This window comes from Corvus cornix, chromosome 1 (genome assembly GCF_000738735.6).
Source record: "Corvus cornix cornix isolate S_Up_H32 chromosome 1, ASM73873v5, whole genome shotgun sequence".
Lineage (NCBI taxonomy): Eukaryota > Metazoa > Chordata > Aves > Passeriformes > Corvidae > Corvus > Corvus cornix.
In genome coordinates, this window is record NC_046332.1 from 40424894 (window position 1) to 40445617 (window position 20724).

The 20724-nt window shown below is 37.6% G+C and overlaps 1 protein-coding gene across 2 annotated transcripts in view; it reads left to right on the top strand.

Annotated features, from left to right (window-relative positions):
• ARHGAP42 (Rho GTPase activating protein 42) overlaps positions 1-20724 on the top strand; it is a 148108-nt gene that overhangs the window by 50139 nt on the left and 77245 nt on the right. The window lies entirely within an intron of this gene.

The window sequence follows — 20724 nt, forward strand, 5'->3', positions numbered from 1 at the left end:
TCCATCCAATGACTGACTGTCCTGGTTTTCCTTCCTCTTATGGGTACTCAGGGCATTGAGGTAGGGCATTGTATTTTGCTTGACAAATAAATAACCAAAGAATTGGTCTCCCACTATTTCTGTTTAGATAAATATTTTTAAGTGGCAAAGTCATAACATTTATTCATTACAGTTGCATGGTTAGTATCACTTAAATGTATAAAAGTATAAAATTTTTTTGCTTCATGCTAAATATTTTTTCCTGGGTAGCTGGAAGAATGAGGTGGCTGTTCTGTACTTACCACCTTAAAAGTTGGTTAGCAGAACACTTATTAATTCCTTAGTTAAACAATGTTTTTAAATTAATAGCTTTCCAGTTTAAGTTAAAGATTGTTATGAGCTAACTATTAGAAAAAGAAAAAGCAATGAATAGGTGAGGGTTTTATTTTTCAAGCTCATTAGTCTTTCATAATAGGTACCAATAATTTCCTATTATTTTCTCTCTTTTTTTTTTCCCCTCTTTTTTTTCCCCTCAGAGGAGTCACTACATGTTTCACTTTTAGAAGTTTATGGCCTGTCTTTGGTTTATAATTTGGTCTTGCTATATAATGTGTTTGTAAAAGATGTAGGAAGGCCTTTAGCATACAATAAGGAAAAGAAGATTAATATTGTTAAGCGAAAAAAGACCAGTCAGAGGGAATGGTTCGTGGTGGGTTGACCCTGGCTGGATTAGAGGTACCCAGCAAAGCTGCTCTATCACTGCCCTCCTCAACTGGGCAGGGGAGAGAAAATATAAGGGAAGGCTCATGGGCTGAAATAAGGGCAGGAGAGATCACTCGGCAGTCACTGTCATGAGCAAAACAGACTTGACTTGGGGAAATCTGTTTAATTCAAAGACAGTCAAATCAGAGTAGGGTAATAAGAAGCAAACCCCAAATCTTAAAGAAACTTCTTCTCACCCCTCCCTTCTTTTGAGGCTTAAATTTAATCCCAATTCCCTACCTCTTCCCTGCCAGTGGCACAGGAGGGCCGGGAATGAGGGCTGCAGCTGCTTCCTCCTCATGGGGAGGACTCCTCACACTCTTCCTTTGCTCCAGTACTGGTCTCTCCTTTGGGGGACAGTCCTCCATGAAATTCTCCAACATGAGTCCTTCCCGTGGGCTGCAGTTCTTCATGACCTACTCCAGCATGGGTCCTTTCCACAGGATTGAGTCCTTCAGGAACAGGCTGCTCCAGTGTGGGTCCACGCAGGGTCTTCATGTATGGAGGAGCTGCTCTTGACAGAAAATCATTGTAACCAGCTTTTCACTCAGTTTCAAATAACTTCATTCTGTTCTCATTCTCTGTCCAGAATGAGAATGTTGAGGACACAGAGTTCTCATGGTAGTTACATTTGCATAACAAAATTTATCAAACTTAGACTTTCTCTGGTTTTAAAACGTTTGAGTTGCCTGTTGGTGGAATTTGTTTAATTATTATTGGAATAAAAGTATCACCTTTGTCAAATGTATGGTTTTTTAATTCTTCAGTCTCTTACTGCAATTTTCTACATGTCATCATAGAATCCAGAGGTCCCTGTGAGGATCAGTGTGCCAAACAGATTCCTTGTATAAGTTTTTTGCTTTACAAACTTGTAATTTAACTGTGGAATCTTCAGAACACTTTGGTTATTTCTGAGGAAGTTTGGAGCATTATTCATACACTTAGGTTTCTCTGCTGGAAGCACTTCGAGTCAGCCAATTTGCAGATTAGTGATGATTTTAAACAAAGTTCTCAGCTGATGGAAAATCTTGAGACATGGGATGCAGGTCTTTAAGAAATTGGTTTATTTCTGCATAAAAAGAGAAAGCTTGCAAAAGTTATAAAAAAAAGAGCTTGTTCTTTTTGACATTTTGTAGAAGGCTTGGAGAAAAACAGCTAGGCAATGTTGTGGCTATTTATGGATACACTTCATCATACCACTTTCAGCTTTCTTTTAATTCTTGTAGCATGTGACAGTAAGAGACACTATTGTATTACTGAATGCAGGATGTATGAGAATATGGAATGACAGATACTAATTTTGCATACCAACTAATGGCCTTGTTTCCCTGCCTTGAACTTTATTTTGTTAAATTATGAGCACACATATACATACATTAATCAGATTTGAATATGGAAAGTATATATTCATAGAACCAATTTATTTCTCATCTGATGCCTATTAAATTCTTCATAAGTCAAATTATATTTTTGTCTTGGTGAGCACAGTGTTGGAGTGCTTGTCTACAGAATGTATAAATGAAGTTTTTCCAATGGTCAAGGAAATGGTTTGAGAGGTGTTTAGCAAGTCTTCTGTCCTTCCTGCATGAAGAACCAGAAGGAACTATATTTTTTTTATTTAGAAGAAGCTAATGAAGCAAGACACTATGAACAGTATTACTGGGAAAAACACTGAAGTATAAAGTTAAATGAAAATGTGTATCACATAAATATTCTGTTGTGTAAGGCTTTGTAGCCATTATTACTGGCAGAAGTAATAATATGGTGATTATTGCAAGTCAGTTTCTTTTATCCTTGTCTTTTATTTCTTGATGCTAGAAAATTGACTAGTATTCAGAGAAACCAGAGGCCATGCACCACACATTTCCTCTTAAAAAGCAAATAAAGGAAAAACTAATTCATAAGATACCTTCTATGATATACAGCCTTAGGTTTGGTATCTGTCATTTTGTGGTGGTGTTAATATAGTGATGCTGTTGGTAAATGGCACATTAAAAAAACCCAACCAAACAGCACTACTCTTGGGCTTCACATGTACTATAAATAGGGAAAAAAGTCAGATTCCTCCCCACTGTGTTTCCAACGGCTTCAGCAGCGAGCCACCAGGGATGTAGAATAATGACCTCTATTTCCTAGTGTTTATTAGGGAACAATAGAGATGATATAATTTAATCCCATGTGAATGTTTGAACCTTTATCAAGGGAACTTACTTAAAATAATTTCCTTCCTCTTTCACTGAATTTGCATTCTTTCTGTTAAATAAGTGATATATTTTATTTTAAAGATTCATATTTTATTTATGCTTCCTATTCATTTGATATTGTTAGTAAAATTAATAACAAACAGAAATTATCTGAGAGTAAAATAAAATGCTATTTCCTTTTCCTTTCATAGGATTATTCTGTGCTAATGTAAGTATAGATGAACTGGTTCATGCTACTGGTCCTAGAGATCCCCTATGAATTTGAAGCATTGAATGAGTTCTCTTGAGTGTTCGTGTTACTGTGCTGGAACTCCCTGATTATTTCTGAGAGTTTACTAAATCCAAGATTGAAATAGGCTCTTAATTCTTACATTCCTTGCTATTTATACAAGTTCTTTTTGGGTTGTTGGCTGGTGAGGAATGGTCCCAGGGCTTTTTCTCTCTGGCATCATGAATCTGTGAGATTCCTGACCAATATTAAATACTCCAGGGGATAGCATAAAAATTCTGAAGTGGATAGTTTTGTACTATCCTCGATGAATATTTTTCTTTGTAAAGTCTGCCTTTTTGTATCTAATAATCTTCATGCTTCAGACAGTATCTCATTTTTGTGGACTTTTTTTGTATTAACTGGATGTTCTCATTGTGGTTTTGTATTTGCCCTCACACAAGGGGTCTGATGCTATCTGCTTTCAGGGAAGGCATCAAAATACTCAGTTTCAAAAGCTGCACTTGAAGAAGAATAATTGAGCTGTTAAAACCTGGAATGGTACATAAAATCAGATACTGAAGGACACAGCATGTTGTTGAGCAGAATTAACCTTTTCCCTATAATGCAAAGTGCGTTACAGATTCCATCAGAAGAGTAAGCAGTCTCCTATCCACAGGGCAGCTTATTACTCAGTTTATACAAGGGAAAAATAACATTGCATATTCCAGCACCCTGAGACTGCAGAACAAACCCCTGGCATTTTGTTTTGCATGGTGTCTCTCTCAAATTGCAAAAAAATAATGTTTGATGGTGTTTTGATCAACTTGGTAACTGATTTCAGTGTTTTTCACCTCTCATACAAGATTTGGCATTTAAATTAATCTCCTTGGTAGGAATCTGCCCGCAAGAACAGTGAAAGCATGTTACTATAAGTGAAGGAAATCACAACAAATAAAGGGACTTCTTTGAAGTTACAACTGTTTTTTTGTTTCTTTATTTTTGTTGTTCCTCCTACTCCCTCTCCCCCTACCATGTTTGCTGTTTAATTAAAAGCACATGGTTTTAGTGGGTTTCAGTTTTTTCCTGATATTTAAGATGACTGTACATCCTGTTGAATCATTATGGTAGCGTGGACTGTTTTGTTAACCTAACTTCTTTGGAAAAACTTTCTGAATTTGTGCATCTGATTACTAACTTGGAAATACCACTTTGAGATTTATATTGAAAAAGGATCAGTAAATCAGTACTGAATTTTTAAATTTTCTTATAAAAATTATTTTTATCTACATTTATGTATTTATTTTTTCACCTTTTCTTCCTCCAATTTCACTCCAGGTTTAGCAGACAACATATTTGATATTAATTACAGAAAAAATCCTTGTCTTTGGCAAGGGAAATTCTGCAAGATAGGAAAATACTGATTTCAATGGTTTTGTTAAATTTTAAATGTTTTTTTTTTCACCAGCTTGTTGTTCTCTGACAATCAGGCTAAGTTTTAGAAATCATTGGGAAAATTACTGAAAACAAATCACATGCCTTCATAAACATTTTTGGGGAGCCCCCATTTTGAATACTTGCTGTATGCCGTTTTGGCCAGAAAGTGTTATCTAGACTACAAAAGATATAGAGAAAGGCAACAAGGAAGGCGTAACACCCAGAAGCTGAGAATGAGAAGAGGCTGCAAGGAGGTCTCTTTGATTAGCTTTAGTTCAAACAAATCAGATCAATGTTATTTGGAGGCCTGTGATTCATTAATTGAAATTACATCTTTCAGCACACTTGAACTAGTTCTCAGCAATAGGTTAACACTTCATCCCTTGAAATCAGATTTTTTTTCTTTTTTTTTTCCCTTGCTGATACAGTTGTCAGTCTTACTTTGTGAGAATAAACCAGAGCAAACACTGCAAAATTACTTGGAGACTTATTTCAGAAGCAAGAGTGTACTCAGAGGATTGCATGGTTTTCTTCTGTGTTTTAGCTCTGGAATGACTGGAGGAAATGTGCTACAGAGAATTTTATCTAATTAGCAGTTTGCAGAATCAGCTTTGCCCCAAATCTCCATTAGCCTTGTGTTCCATCTTCTTTCACCGTCAAAATTGGGAGGTTACTTAGGTGGAGTTCAGCAACACTTAGAATAACATTTCTATATTCATACTAATTGCATATTTGTAGAGTGTTTCTTGAACCTTTTGAGAAAAGGTCTTCCCTGTTGTACTGGTACAAGTGTTTGTGTGACTTTGTGGTGAGCATAATTGGAGAAGTGATCTAGCTGGAAAAATAATTCCTTTTGCACTAACTTTCTGTTACTTTCTTCCCATCACTTCAGTGCACACAAGGAAAATGAAGACCTTCTGGGCCATAATGAGTATCCAGAAGATAGTCATTTCTTTGATATAATTGCTATCAAAAAGATATTAGAACTGTACCTTCATTTCCCTGCAGGTGTTATCTGTGACCATTATAACTCATAAATGAAATCAGGAGCAGATAGGCATATTTCTGTCATGCAGACTTCCTAGAGGCGCAGATCTGCAACATGATCCTTTGGTGGGTTCTTGTCGAGAGGGAGCTCTCAGTGTAGCTTTCCCCCTTGCCGTGTCTTGGGCTAGAAGGAATCCTGTTTGCTGTCTTTCTCTGTACCACTTAAGTATGAAAATACACGTCTTCAGTGAATGTTTCTTAGCTCACTTAAAAACCAACAGAGTAATAAAAGTAAACAGTTCATGTTCTGTTATCATTAATGTAGTTTAATCTGTAACATCTGTAGGTATTTCTGAACTTTTCCCATATAAAGAACACATACTAGGCCAAACAATTTGGAGATAAAATTATGGGTGCTATTAGTACAGAGCATTAGCTGACTCTTCCAGATAACACTGCATCAGCTTCCATAATTGTACACTTGGTACATTCCTAATTTGTTTAAATACAGTTCTACTTTCTCCAATAATTTTCATGATTTAAAATAATTTCTTCCACTATTTTTTGTGGAAATGAAGAAAAAACAGTCATCCTGGAACAATTTGATTATGATAATTTTTAAAAGATCAAACTGATCTCAATAGAAACTAGTTGCAACTAGTCCCTCTCTCATTCCTGTAATTGCCATCCTCTGGGATAGAAAATAATACAGGTCCGTGTTTTCTTTGACTTTGCAGAGGGTACACCGGGAATCATTGTGCTATGACAGAACAATGCTATTAATTCAGAATATGCTCAGAGTTTTATGATCATGGAGTCAACAGACAATCTACTGTTCACATTTTGCTCTATTTCTTAGCAGCTTTCCATGTTTTTGTTTTTCTTTTGAAAATGTGAGTTGTTTCCTGTTGATATGAATGTCCGGAGCACAGAACCATATCTTATGCAGAGCCTTTTGCACCCTATCCTCCTCAGCTTGGGCCTGGGTAATTTCATTGCCTTTAAACCTACCTGTTGAGGAGGAAAGCAATTTGACTGTTCTTAGAGACAGTCTTTGCTGTATTCCAAGATAGTTGTCGTGTAGTTGATTTGTGATGAAGTTATTTTCTTGTAGTAAACAACTTTGTCAGAGGTGTGAAAATGTAGATCTTTCATGTTGATCTCTGCTGTTGTTTCAACTGGTTAGTTTGTATCAAACAGGGAGCACTTGTCTGTCTTGATGGGGCCAAGAGGCTGTGAGTAAGACAGGAGAGTGGGAATAGGATAATTGTTCAAGAGGAAAGGAAAGGGGAACAGAGATAAGGGAATTTATAAGATTCATATATGTTCCTTTAGTATCTTACATAGGCAGTATTCCAAGCCTTAATAAGAAGGCTTTGATAATTCAGTGTCCATCTAGTATTTGCTCTTCAGTTTTCTGCAGAGAATGCAAATTAAGAAAATCCATTTATTTAAAAAAAACCAATATTTGTTGCAGGAGATTAGTGTAATTGGTTGTTAGCAATTACACTAATTGAATTTCTATATCCAAGGTGCGTGTATTTGTACTGGCCTCCATATGGATATAAAATTAGAGAATTGTTTGGGTCGGAAGGGATCTTAAAGACCATACTCCAACCCCCCCTGCTATGGCAGGGAGGCCACCCATTAGATCAGGTTGCTCAAAGCCCCATCCAGCTTTCAACACTTCTTAGGGTGGGACATCCGCAACTTCTCTGGGCAGCCTATGCCAATGTCTCACCACCCTCAAATTAAAGAATTTCTTTCCTAATTTTAATCTAAACCTACCCACTTTCAGTTTAAAGACATTCCCCCTTATGCTGTCACAACCTGTCCTTGTAAAAAGTCTCTCTCCAGGTTTATCTTGCAGCATTTTTCAGTGAGAACATTCACAAAATGAGATTGCTTGCTATTCCCAGTTTTGAAGAGTATCATGGCGAGAGACATGAAATACTATCTTCATTAAAAGTACCAAATGAAAGGTTAGTCGGAAAGCCTCTTGCTACTTCTTATTTTATAAATCTAATTTGTTCTCAATTCATATGCTCATTCCATGCAAGCATTTCACTTCATGTAGTCTTGCATTGCATGACAGCACTTCCCAAAGTTTTGAGAAGCATTCCGTGAGTAGCATGGCTGGAAGGAGTTTATTTTAATGATGTTTTAGTCTTCACAGAAATGTGGTAGTTGCAGTTCTAGTTTGTAGATTCTTTCGCTTCCACCACAGTCACTAAGTGTCTCTTCAGATGACTGTTGACAGAGAAAAGAGAAAGAAAGATGTTTACACTTTTAAATGAGTATTTGAAAGGAACATGAGTTCTGGATCAGCCAAAATTATAGCCTTTCAGTTTGATTAATTTATTTTGTGACTACAGAGGGAGGGAATGGAGTTGGTCGTAGAAGAGTATATGTGCTGTACCCATTACTAGCTTGTAGTAATGTCAGAACATGCTGCTACCTGACATGCTACCACGTTCTAAAATTTTTTTAATGTATTTGAAATTTACCTGCAGTTCTCCTGGAAGTATGAGAAAAGGTGCTTCGTTCCTCTAAACTTACTTTTTAATTTTCCTTCATTTAGTCTGATCTCCGGAATGAAACCCCTGTATTTGTTGTTCCTATTTAGTGTCCTGGGAAATGTGATTAAAAACAGAAAACTACACTAGTACTTTATGTACCAAAGGGTGTGTAGAAACAAATATGCCTTTATTTAAACCAAGCAAACACCAACCCAAACCCCCACCTTTTCACAAGGAAGTGAAATATTCTCCTTTGAGCAATCTGTGTAATCTGGATGGGATCATAGCTGTGTTACATACAAAGTTGTTTCATTTAAGTATTCTCTGTTAGGATGTTTTGTTAATATTTGCAGACACTTAGGTTGCTTTTATTATACTTTCCAAATGTCTGCAGAGGCTTCAGTTATTGTTACTTTGAGAAACTTTCTTGGATGAATCTCCCAGAGCAAGTGCTTTTGCTTTGAGCTAAGATTGAAACAGAGTACCAGTTTTGTCTGGTTTTTTGGCAGCCATGCCACTTTATTATGTACCCACTTCACAAAACTGACCTGGCTAAAAGCAAAACAAACAAAATATTTAGTGGTTATTTTTCAACTATGTTACAACAGACTGTTTCAGTGTCACAGCAACAGAGGACAGAAGTCAAAAACAGGATGAAGGGGCATTTCAAGATCAGCAAACTCTGCTTAAGGTAGCATGACCACCAAAATGAATGACTACAAATCTACCTCTTGATCCAACATTTGTTGCAGCCCTGCTATTAAAACTAGTTGCAGTCAAGGAAAGAGATTATTTTTCTAGTGTTAGAAGGAAATTAGAGTAGAAATCTGGAAGCCAAGGTCACGTGGTCCTAAGGAAAGTTTTGAAGGATGGGACCACAGAGTCCGGTAGCCTTAAGGATTAAAATATTTTGAGAGCTGCTTCTTTGGATATCTGTTCTTTAGTAAAAGGCTATTTTTCAAACAATATTGAGTTATGTTTCCTTTCTGGATTAAATGAAGGTGGCCCATCCACCTTGGTCAAAATTGGTAAAATTTTGGCCTAATTTGCTGTCATGTGACATGCCATGACATGATCTCATGGAGCTGAGGTGAAATTTCCACTGAAGTCCAAGTGTCACAGTCAATATGGAGTGGCCTATGGCCAGCCATGGCCTGCAGCAGGGTCTGGCACTGACCTGAGTCTCCACCTGTCCCACGTCTCTGGGCTGGGGCCAGTGCGCAGCCGTGAGGCAGCCGCACGCAGGGGTCAGCCTGGGCCAGCCCGACCAGCCCCACTCCTGTGGGCATCCCATCGGTCTTAACAGCACTACCCCCCAGCTGCTGTCAGACTGGACCCAGCATTTCCACCCTGTGGGTAGAGGCCATTTTTTCAGGAGGGATACTATCGAGGGGGCAGTGAAGCTGCTTGGTAGGGTGGGACCATCCATAATTCCCACACTGAGGCAAGGGTCAACTTGGTTTCGCTGATGGGTATCCAGCAGGACCACAGGGAGGTGTGACCTCTGCAGCTGAGCCTACTTAGCAGCGCAGGATCCCATCTTAATAGTCACAGTTTAAAGAAACCAGGCTAGCCCTTTCTCTCCCCTAAGCTGCCTCTTAAACTATATTGAGACCTTTTACCAAGCTAGATGAGATCTTTCTCAATTGACTTGTTAGTCGTATTTGCATGAGAGCAGAAAAAAAGGCTAAAAAATCTGAATCTGATACTATTTCTAGACCTTTTGCTCTAAATGTCTTGTCATGGCATGTGTCATGCTGTGTCCTGTGTCCCTTTCTTAATTTTGTGTGCTGTTCCCAGCATATTCATTTTGAATTTTCACCACTGACAACTGTCAGAACCTTCTATTTTATAATTATTCACCATTTGAGCCTTAAATAACATCTGAACATTCTTCAGTGTGTCAGCTTCCAGTAAAACTTCATATGCCAATAGCATGGAGAAATGGAAAGGTTTTCTGTAGATCCTATACCTATAAAAGTTCCCTTACCTCTGAGTAGTTTGCATCTGTGGCTAACCTACATTTCTTCAGAAAATATCTTAAATGTTCATACACGTGCTTTTGTTTCCTGAAAGGATACATACTTCCAGTTTCAACATTAACAGTTCCTGGGCATAGTACCATTACAAACAGCTAAGCTGATTTTGGCTTTATGCCTGGATATGTCCATTCATGAAGTAGTTGTTAAAGCAAAATACAACTTCTAATTACATTAATCTCTTTGAATAGCTAATTTCCTCAGCATCAACTTTTTCTTATTTTTTTTAACAATGATTTTTGGGATTTGGTTTTGTTGGTACTGAAGAGATAACAAACAGTAGATAGAAGAACCATGGCAGTATCCAAACTATCAAGAACAAGACATGTCACAGAAGCAAAGCATTGAACTGTCAGACTGCCTTTCCCAGTGTTTTATTTCACAGCAGCTGTGCAATATAATGCAAAGTGATTCCTAATAGTAACAGATAGTAGACCTATTATCCCTACTTGTGCAGTTACTGACATTGACCTGTGGAGACCTACAGTATCTGTGAAGGTGCAAATTAATTTTCATACTAGCAGGCAGCACATGATGCTCACAAATAGTGCAGGGCCAGCTGTATACCAGCACAACTTGGCCTGTTTGAATTCTCAGCTTCACTAAGAGCAGCAGACAGGTATTATGTGACTCCTTACACAGTAGCTTAGTCTCATAGCCACCACTTGGCCACAGATATGGCATTTTTTCTTCACACAGAACTGATTGCATGGACTGCTGAAAGAGTAAGTAGGTAGATCAGTAGTTAAGACCCCTTTCAGTTTGAACTGTTCACCTTTTCAAGCTCTCTTTGATTTGAAACTTTATTTCTTTGTCTGGGAAGTGTGAATGCTGCTTACATCATCTAGCTAAGAAGAGACAGTCATCTGACAGGAAGAATTTGGGAGAAAATTTAGGCTGAATGTCAGGAAAACTTCCTCATGATGAGCTGCATTGTGAAATACTTTGCCAAAGAAAATGTCTAAGGCACAAACTGAGATTAAGCCAAGTGTTGGAAAATGTAATGTAGAAACAAAGTATTTTGTGTTGCTCAGTAACCATGCATTCCTCTTAGCCTGGAGCATGGTTAATCAGATTGTCATTAAGTATTGTTCAGTAAGTTCTTTCAAGGGTGCCCATCATGGTAATGGGCAAAGAGTACACTTATTTCTCAAGAAGACTTCCACACTCTTTTTTGAGATAGGGATTATGGGGAAAATGGGAAACAGGCAGAAGTTTGACAACGTCTAACAAATCTGCTTTTCCAGTTGAATTTAAGAGCAACGTCCTTATCCATGACATTTTTCCCAAGAGCATTTTGTGTGAGGCTCTAAAATTGAATTCAGTATTTAGGAGCCTAAATTTCTATGGAGAGTACTGTACCATTTTTACTGCTTGTTTGTTTAAAGAAAATCAGACAAAGGAGCCCCTATGTCAAATATAACCATTACTGGCAATTTGAAAAATGTAAAAGAAAATCCTTGCTGTAGTAAACATTTCTGCCAACATCTTGGCTTCCTTGTTGGGTTAGCCATTTGTTTATTTTTATTCCTCACTGCTAAACTTCCATTTTGTTTATTTGTTTGTTTCAAACTTTAAAATTTGAAGTGTTTGTTCTTACTTTGGACTCAGAAGTTGTTGCTTATGACATCCAGGCAATCAAACTCTTGATCTCTTAAGAAGTCGGTCATTAAAGAACAGCTTGTCTGTCTGCCTTAATGTGTCCAGCTTCAGTTAGGAAGAAGGAACCTGCACTCTGACTTTCTGGTCTTTTTAAGGAAAACATACTTAATGTCAGTTTCAGGAATTCTGACAAATGAAGCTTTTCAAAATAAATGTTGTGATGAGTCTGGCAGCTCAACATCCCTTAGGGAATAATCTGTGCTAATTAAATAACATTGGTTTTACTTTCCATGGTAAGTTAGAAAGTTCTTACTTTGATTAGTTAAATGTTTATTTATTCTTTTATTGATTTCCAACTTTCCCTTCATATCCTAATGGACCTCACAAGGAGGCCTGTCCAGGGTACGTTCACTCCACTCTGGAGAGGTTTTGTTGACATCTGCACAGTGAGGGGAACAGGCCTGGCCGCAAAATTTACAGATCAGGATTTGGAAAAGCAAAGAGAGAAAGTAATAAACATATGGAACTGATTTGGGGTAACTGTTAAGTAGGTCTAACAGCCAGATTGAAAATGTCTTGGAAGGTTTAAAATAAGCTCTTTGTAGAGTAAAGCTTTTTGCTTATTTGCTAGGATTTATCTTAATCAGATAATTTCTGTAACTCTTAATGTATTAAAAAAAAAAAAAAAAAAGAAAAATGTCACACAGCTCTCCACAAAAGCAGAGATTCCTTCACTTCTGCACTTCTTAAATTGAAGATTTCCCCCAGTAGATGATTTGGTTTTGTTTTCTTTACTTGTTCTTCATGGGAAAAAATATGTTTCATGTGATAAATGTTTAAGAAGTGAAGGATACTTGTAATATCCTAAAATATCTACGTTTACCAGAGTACTCAATAGAATAATGTACTATTAAAAATGTTATGAAGTGTGGTATACTTGAATTCTGGATCAGTTTCTTTCTTAATTAGTTCTGTGGTCCAATTATGCTGTTTCCTGTGTTTATGTAGCCATTTCCCACTTGATAATATGTAATGTAAACATTCAAGCTGAGAAATTTTTTGGTTTGTTTGGAAAGCCATAAAGGGGGGTAAAAACAGAAAAATTTTCTTCTGTTGCCTATCTGAAACTACATTCTCAAGCTCTCCTTTGCTTTCAGTATGGTTTGAACTCTCAGCTCAGTCAAGAGACATGCACTGTTTGTATTAATGGTAGTGATAAAAAGATAAATGCCCAGACTTGTAAGGACACTACTGAACTGTTTTTCCTTTATTGTGGTTGTGTTTGTGGTTGCTTTATCTTTTACAGTTTTCACTGAGTTACAGTACATGGAGTAGGCTGTAAAAAGAAATGGTATCTCTTACTGGATGATTAGCTACCTACCATGGTGATATCCATTGCTGATTTTGTCCTCTAAATATTTTCAGGGTGTTGCTAAAGAAAAAAGGGGAAAAAAACCCAAGCTGTTGTTTTGGTTTGGCTTTGTGCTTTGTTTGTTTGCTTGTTTGTTTTTGGTTGGTTGGTTGTTTTGGGTTTTATTTTCTTTCATTTATCACCAGGTAGGTTTTTTTCTCCAATAGGAGGAAACCTGTAGCTTTCAGTCATCTTTGTAATTGTGCACAGATCAGAAAAAGTTAAATGCAGTCTTTAACACTTTATAAAATGTTCCCCTCTATGTAGAAAATAATTTTGCTGATGCAACTAGGCAACAAGTCGAAGAGACAGGAGAGGCTACGAGAGAGAGGAGGCAGAAGGGGGACATAACAGTTTCCAGCTAAGATTGTTAGTCACAGTAGTGACAGAAACCCCACTGAGCTCTTTCCTGCTGAAGGAAAAACAGGAATATGGGGCACAGAGAAATCAGGTCTTTGAAGTGTGTCCTTGTGCAATGAAAGAGTAGGTGGCATGCATGGTCCTTGTTATGTGAAAGGATTTTGAGGGAAAAGAAAGCACTAGCATATACTGAAAAGAAATGAAAGCACAGGAGAAGATAGAAAAGTGGAGCTGAGGTGCAGCAAATTCGTCCCAGTGTATTATCTTCTAGTGGGCTTTTACAATAAATTACAAGGTATAAAAGTCAATTGGGTCTTCCCCCTTTCTTTTATAACTTACTGGCCACTGTATTCTCTTAATCCATTAAAAACTCCTGTAGGGCAAGGTGTGAGTATTTTTTCATATAAATTAAAAATACTGGAGCACACACTTTGATGTACAGTGCTTTCTGCATTTGAATTTTACCTTACAGTGATCAATGTATGTAGTGTGTGGGTACTCATAAGCAACCCGGTTCTCTGCAGTGTCTACCCACTGTTCCAGCTCTTTTGGGAAGTTGCTGGGTGTCAGTGTGCTCAGTGCCTGCTTGGGAAAATGTGTTTGGTAATGACTAACACTGCATTAGAGTAAGTTAGTCTACTTAAACCCACACATCAAGAAAGTGAGTGAAGAAGAACCAGTTCATGCCTTTTGGCTTCTAATTTCTGAACACACTGAAAATGAGGCACTTCAGTGCTTCTTATGACTTTTTCTTGGAACTTAGGACTTATCTTTTCAGTACCTAGAACAGGAATTTTTCAAAATATATTAATGTGAGAGTTTTCTGGTGGATCGAAACATCTTAGAGTCTGATTGTAAATGTATTTTACCTTTGGGTTGGCCAAGTTTTTTCTGTTTTCAAGTGATCTCTTTCTTCTGTGTATTGAATGTAACAGTATTGGAGTCCCTCCTCCCAGTTGATCAGATTTAAACATCTTGCCCTTCAAGTTTTTGACACTGACTCTTCGTAGTTGAGCTGAAGCAGTGATGGGAAGTTCTTCAATAGGCACTGCTCAGGCACATTTGGTATTTTCATGATGAATTCAGGTGTTCCAGTTTTGGTATTATTTTTGAATGCTAGGAATCTTGAGTTCTGCCTTTTGCCTTCAGCACACAGCAGGAGCTATGTTATTTACAAGAAGGGTAGCCCATGCTACTGTATGAACCCTCCAGCTGTTAAAGATTACCAATTCGTGGAGCTAGGTTTGTAGCTTGTCATTTTTGTTCAAAACTCAGTGTTTAGAACTATGCTATAATGAAAATTTCTTAAAACTGAGCTAGGCATCCTATTTAAGATATGCAGCTCTGGCCTGAAAACATGAATTAAAGATTGCTTAATAAAGGTAGTGTTACAGGAATTTAGTTTACAATTTTGTTGATCCACAAGTTGCTTGAGGTAGATATGACATTCTTTGTTTTCATGTTGGTTCAGTGGTGCTATCAATAGTAAAACATAAATATTTTGTGCTGCCACTAAGGTGGTAGTAGTCCTCTCAATACCAGTGGAGTTTTCTGAGCAACCCTGAATAATTCTGATACTTTACTGCACATAACCACTACATTTAAGAATCGCCAACACCTTAAATTTTGCTCAGAAGCTAAGAGGGAGCAGGTAAAAAGGATTTGAGCATTAATACTCTTTGCATAGTTCTATCATCTTTCACATACCATGTCCCAAAGCACATTGCAGAGCGTTGCTAGGAGTTGAGAAGGTCTCAATAGTGACTGTGAACTCTACAGTTGGTAGAGGAGGACGGCATCCTAAGCTTCACTATCAGGATGATACGTGCATGGATGCTACAAGTTTATTCCTGTGTTGCTGTTAAAGAGCCCGGGAGCAGCAGCTGACGCAGTAGGACAAGGCTGGGACTGGCTTGTGCAGACATTGTTGGTAATTCAACAAAGTAGTTTTCCTTGCATGCACTTCAGCAAACCAAATTTCAAGCAGCGCTTCCCTCCAAATTTTTATTGCTAATGAGGGCCCTTTATTCAAATCCATTTCTTGGCAAGGCACATTGTGAGAGGAATGAAGTCAATTTTGTTAAAAGTTACTGTGGGAGGGCAGGAGCAGCATTGTTAAACCCATGTCTGGACAATTCCCTTAGTACCGTTCTTTGCATCTTAATTTCCCCATGAAGCCTAATTTACAACATGCCAGTATTTACATCTTTATTCAGTACTTGTAATACTTGATATAGAGTTTGACATTTGGAATAGAGACTTGACACACGAGAAGAGCTGTGGAATTACTTTCATTGTTTTATTCAGGCTACCAAAGGGAAGGGGAGGAGTTAAAATTAAAAATTAATAATTTTGGTATGATATTAATGTTTGAATTTTTACCCTTACCACTTCAACTACGTTATAAAGAATAACATTTATGAAATTTTTTGTGCCCCTCTTGTACACAGATGTTTCTTCTGGGGACTATCCAATGTTTCAACAAACATAGGACTCCTTTGCCATTTTGTATGCTGTGAGTGGGAGATGACAGACAGGTTACGTGCTTGCTCTGAATGCTTTCAAGTCTAAGACCTGATTTCCTTCAATTTAACACATGCAACTAGTGTGTGTTTATTAATGGTCATAAAACTAGCCATGTCCTTTAATAATTCAGCTGCATTTTTTTGTCTTGATACTGACCTCTGGCATTAAATTTCTTGAGACCATTACGGATTACTAGCACACTCTCCTTTTTATTTCTCAGAATTCTTATCAGCTGCTGTTTTTTATTTCTCTGTTTCCATGTTTGTCTTGTAAAGTACTTCATGTTGCTTTTCCTGAAGGCTTTTTGCATTTACATTGGTATTATTCGTAGTTCACAACATGTAAAAGTATTGCAATTTTTTACGTAATCTCTTATTTTAAAAGATGCTATAAATGTAAATTTTTGTTGCGATTTTTTTATTAAAAAAATGAATATATTTTAAATGTCTGGTAAAAGTTTAGACATTTTTGTCTAAACAAACCATCACATGGTTTTCCTACTGTAATCTAAGTTTATAAAAGTCTGTTAAATATGACGGTAGCAGGAAAAGATACAGTTTGGTCTTATAACTTGTCTCTTCATTTACTTACCTAGAAAAATTAAATGTAGCAATCTTTTGAGATTTGCTGTAAAATAAAGAATTATGAGAAAATAAGCGAATATCTGACTTTTTACGTAGAGCATAAATGTGAAACATGACTGTTTTCAGTAATCCATTTTCTTCTTAAGCCTTTGTTTTGTGCATCGTGAAGATATAAACCAGAATTAACATAAAGGTATTTGTAGCAATTTCACTATAGCAGTTCCAAGCACTTGAAAGGCATCTAATATTCCTCCTCAAACAAATCTGCTTTCTGTAGGCAGATGACATTGTATTATACAGTGTAAATAATTTTTAAGGCTGTCCATAAAATGTATTAGACATCTCATTGCCAGTACGTGTTATCAGAAGCAGTTTTTTTACTGAGCATGCAGCAGGTTTGTAGCCTCAGACTTTACTGCTACTAGGAGTGATTGATAATATGGATCTGCTGCACTTTCTTAACTTAGCAGGACAATTCGAGCATCAGCTTTTAAAATAGAAAGTAAATTTGGTTTGCCAAACCGAACCATTTAGTGGAGGATGATTATAAATGCAATATCTGCTCCACTTACAAGTCGTAGGAATTGAGTAGCTTCTTCTTGGTCAAGCTTGAAGTATTAGTGGTCCAACAATGCCCAAGAATCTTGTGTTTATGACCTAAACAGATTAGCATACAAACATTAAAACTTAACTGCTGTAAAATAACAACAGTTCTGGGAGTTTAAATATAATTATATTTTCTCTTCATAAGGCAACAAAGATGTATTAAGCTTACTGCAAATTCTCAAATGTGGAATTTAAAACAGATGGAATGAATATTTAGCTTTTCCCTCCAGAGAAATCACAGGCAATGAATACATTGAGTGAACAAGATAATTAAAAGGAAATAGCATTAAAAAGAGGTATTAAATGAATGTGTTGATAATATACTTTATCTAAACATGCCAAGCACCATTTTTGCATCTTTAAAAACTTTTAATATATGGAAATCTTGTTGCAACCTTTACTTTCTTTTGCCTACTATGATAAGTTCAGTCATAAATAGCCTACCTTATTATGCAAAACAAGAATTATTGAGATGCATTTGAAACTTGTTGTTGTAAATTCATGGTGCAAGTATTCTCATCTAAGTTCTTTTTTTTACTCTTTCTTATATGTCTTGTCACTCACTGAGCAATATCGACAGAGGCCAGTCTTGCAGTCACTGAGAATTGTTTCTTATGGTTGCAGTTCATGAAGAGATGAACAAACCATTAAGAAAAAAAATTGTAGGATGCTTGAAGTCATTTGTAAGACATGCTGCATCTTGTATAGTTCTGTTAAATATATGTTCCTTTGGGAATTTCTGGTGTGCTTCTATAAAATATTTCCAGGGGGTAGCATAAGATGGTTCTGCAGCAGCACCGAGTGACTAGAGGTAGATGGGAGGAACTTCTGGTTTCTTGTGATCCATTTTTTTCTGTTGATTTCCATGCTCTGCTTCAGTGGGCTCCCTATGTGAGCCCTGTCTCTGTCAGACACCAATGAGCTGCCATGTTCTGGAGTCAGCTGGTGAACCTGGTGTCCTAATATCCATGAATGACAGAAAGTGTGGGTAGTGGAGGCAGCATGCTGCCAGGGGATGAAGGGCAGAACGGTGATTTCTGAGGCTGAATGAAGTCCCTTCTCAAAGAGGAGTGATATGCAATGACCAGTTTGGATTCTGACTGTAAAAATAGCCTAGATCAGATAAGAAGTTTTGATTACGTACTTGTTTCAGCACTGCACATGTAATCAGTCGGTGATAAATGTAATAACTATGCTAGAAATTAATGCAATAAAAGGAATCAAGAGGTATAAAAATATTATTTCATGTTGGGATTGGACTAAGCCGTATTTTGTATAACCTAATATAATAAAATATAACTTATGTGATCCCTATTTAGCATCACCATAGAGTTAAAATCTGACTATTTTTTCTTTAAATTCAGAAGCAAGAGATTTGTTACACTATTTCATTCGTTGCAGTGCTTTTTTAATTTATTCTTCATCAATTTGGGAGTATGACTGCATTTGTAGTTCCTCTGTTTGGTTACATTAGAAGTGCCATATACCTTTAAAGTGTAACTTCAGACTGTGAAGTTAATGTGACAGTAACCTTTACTGAATCCTGTAATGTCTATAATGTTTTTGCAGTCTCTGTTGAATCCAGCTGCTTTCTGCTGAATGAAAAGCAGCTCTTGCCCAGTCCTAGATTTCTTTGGCTTATTACAGAAAATTCTAAATGGGCTTGCAATATCCCTGAGGGAAAGCAGACTTCAAGCCCAGTGGCCCAGACGTTCATTTGCTTTCTTTTGGGAACATGTAATACTATTGTATTAAGCCTTTATACATCTACACAGAATTACCTTCACGTAAGCAGATTAGCAAACTTGAGTTTGATTGCAGACAGCGTGGCAGTTTCATGATGTGATGCATCTTGTCTGAATAGTTCACAGGTATACTGCACTTATTTCTCCCCATTGTTTGGGAAGGGAAGCTTATGTGGCTGTATCAAGTTCAGAGACCGTGGATATCTAATGTTGAGTGACTGAGTTAATTTCCTGGTAAGTCCTTGAGAATCTTTGTATTGGTATTGTTACTGAGATGATAATGCCCTCTGCTCTGTCAGATCTTGCTGTTGGCAGTGCATGAGCTGATTCATTAGGGGACTTCTGAGGTTTGCAGATTTTGTGAGGTAGCTGTTACTTAAACTCAAAAATGTTTTTTTCTTTCTCTATTGTATTAATGCCAATCCAATCCTTAGAGTTAATACTTCTCTCTTGTTCCTTGGCCCTAAAGCAAGTTAACCAGTCTTAGTACAGCATGGTCTCAAAGATCCAGGCTTTCAGGGTCATTCATAAGGCTTGGCTTCTGGGAGGAAGAAAGGAACTTCTGCTCTTCAGTCATTGCAGACACGAAGAATATTGGTGCCTCCTTCCAAGAGAATCAAGTTGTTGTTTTCATGAATGGTTGTACTGGACCTTGGCATCTCTGAGTGCTAAACTACCATAAGTACTGTCATTTGCCGCAAAGATTGAGCTACCACAAAAAAGGCAAGATGCTTGAGGGTGATTGGGCTGCATTTGGTAGGTACTTGCTATGTTGTACTCTCATCTAAGATAGCAGAGGTCATCATAACCCTGCTTAGGAGCATGTGGAAACAGCTCAGAAAGTGTACACCTCAACTTTGAGACTGCTGGGGTATAAAATTAATGAAATGTGGCTTATATAAACACTTAATTCATGTGCTGATGTCATGAAAGTATTTTAAACTTAATTATTTTTAATTACATACTGTGTTTAGTAGGATAGTGGGAAGTTGAAAAATAGGAAAAAAAAGAAGATAGTGTGATGGAGTATTTCTAGAATTATGTGTACTCACTCATTCCTGCCAGTGAGCTCCCAAAATACATTGCTTGCTAATTGTAACTGTTTTCTTCCTTGGCTGATACTTGGGATGAACAAAGGAAACTACCAAATGGGACAGTATTTCTATCCCCTCTCCAGCTCTGTGGGTTCTGTGCTGGAGCATGAGGTGTAGCGATCTCTAAAGAGCATCTCCAAAGCGAAGCCACTCAGCAGGATCAGCCACACACGCTCACACGCGTGTGCACACACAAACACACGGATAGCTTCAGTTATACAAGGCAGCGGCAAAGAGGTGGGAAGGGTCCTTGCGTGGATTGCCACAGAAGCAGTTTATTGCTACTACACTGTGAAGAGTTCCAGAGGCAAAGACCCAGAACACGGGAGAACTCAGGCTTAAGTACAGGGGTGTGGCTGGCACCAGGAGCCAACTGGGGAAGCAGAACAGGTGTAGATTACCATAACTGAACAACATTCTGGAAGAGGCTTCTTTTCCTCACCATGACCGAGACAGAACTGTCTGGTACTAAGGACTGTCTTATCGAGAATTCTCTCTGTCCCTTGTACCACAGGCCAACCGGCCACCACAGGACAGAGGAAGAGAGCCTGAGAGGACCTCCTGGTATTTGATATTCCCACCAACTTAGGAAACAAGGTCGCATCTGGTTAACGACCACAAAGATAGTCACAGTACTTTCTGCAAGGTTTGCTTGTTATTC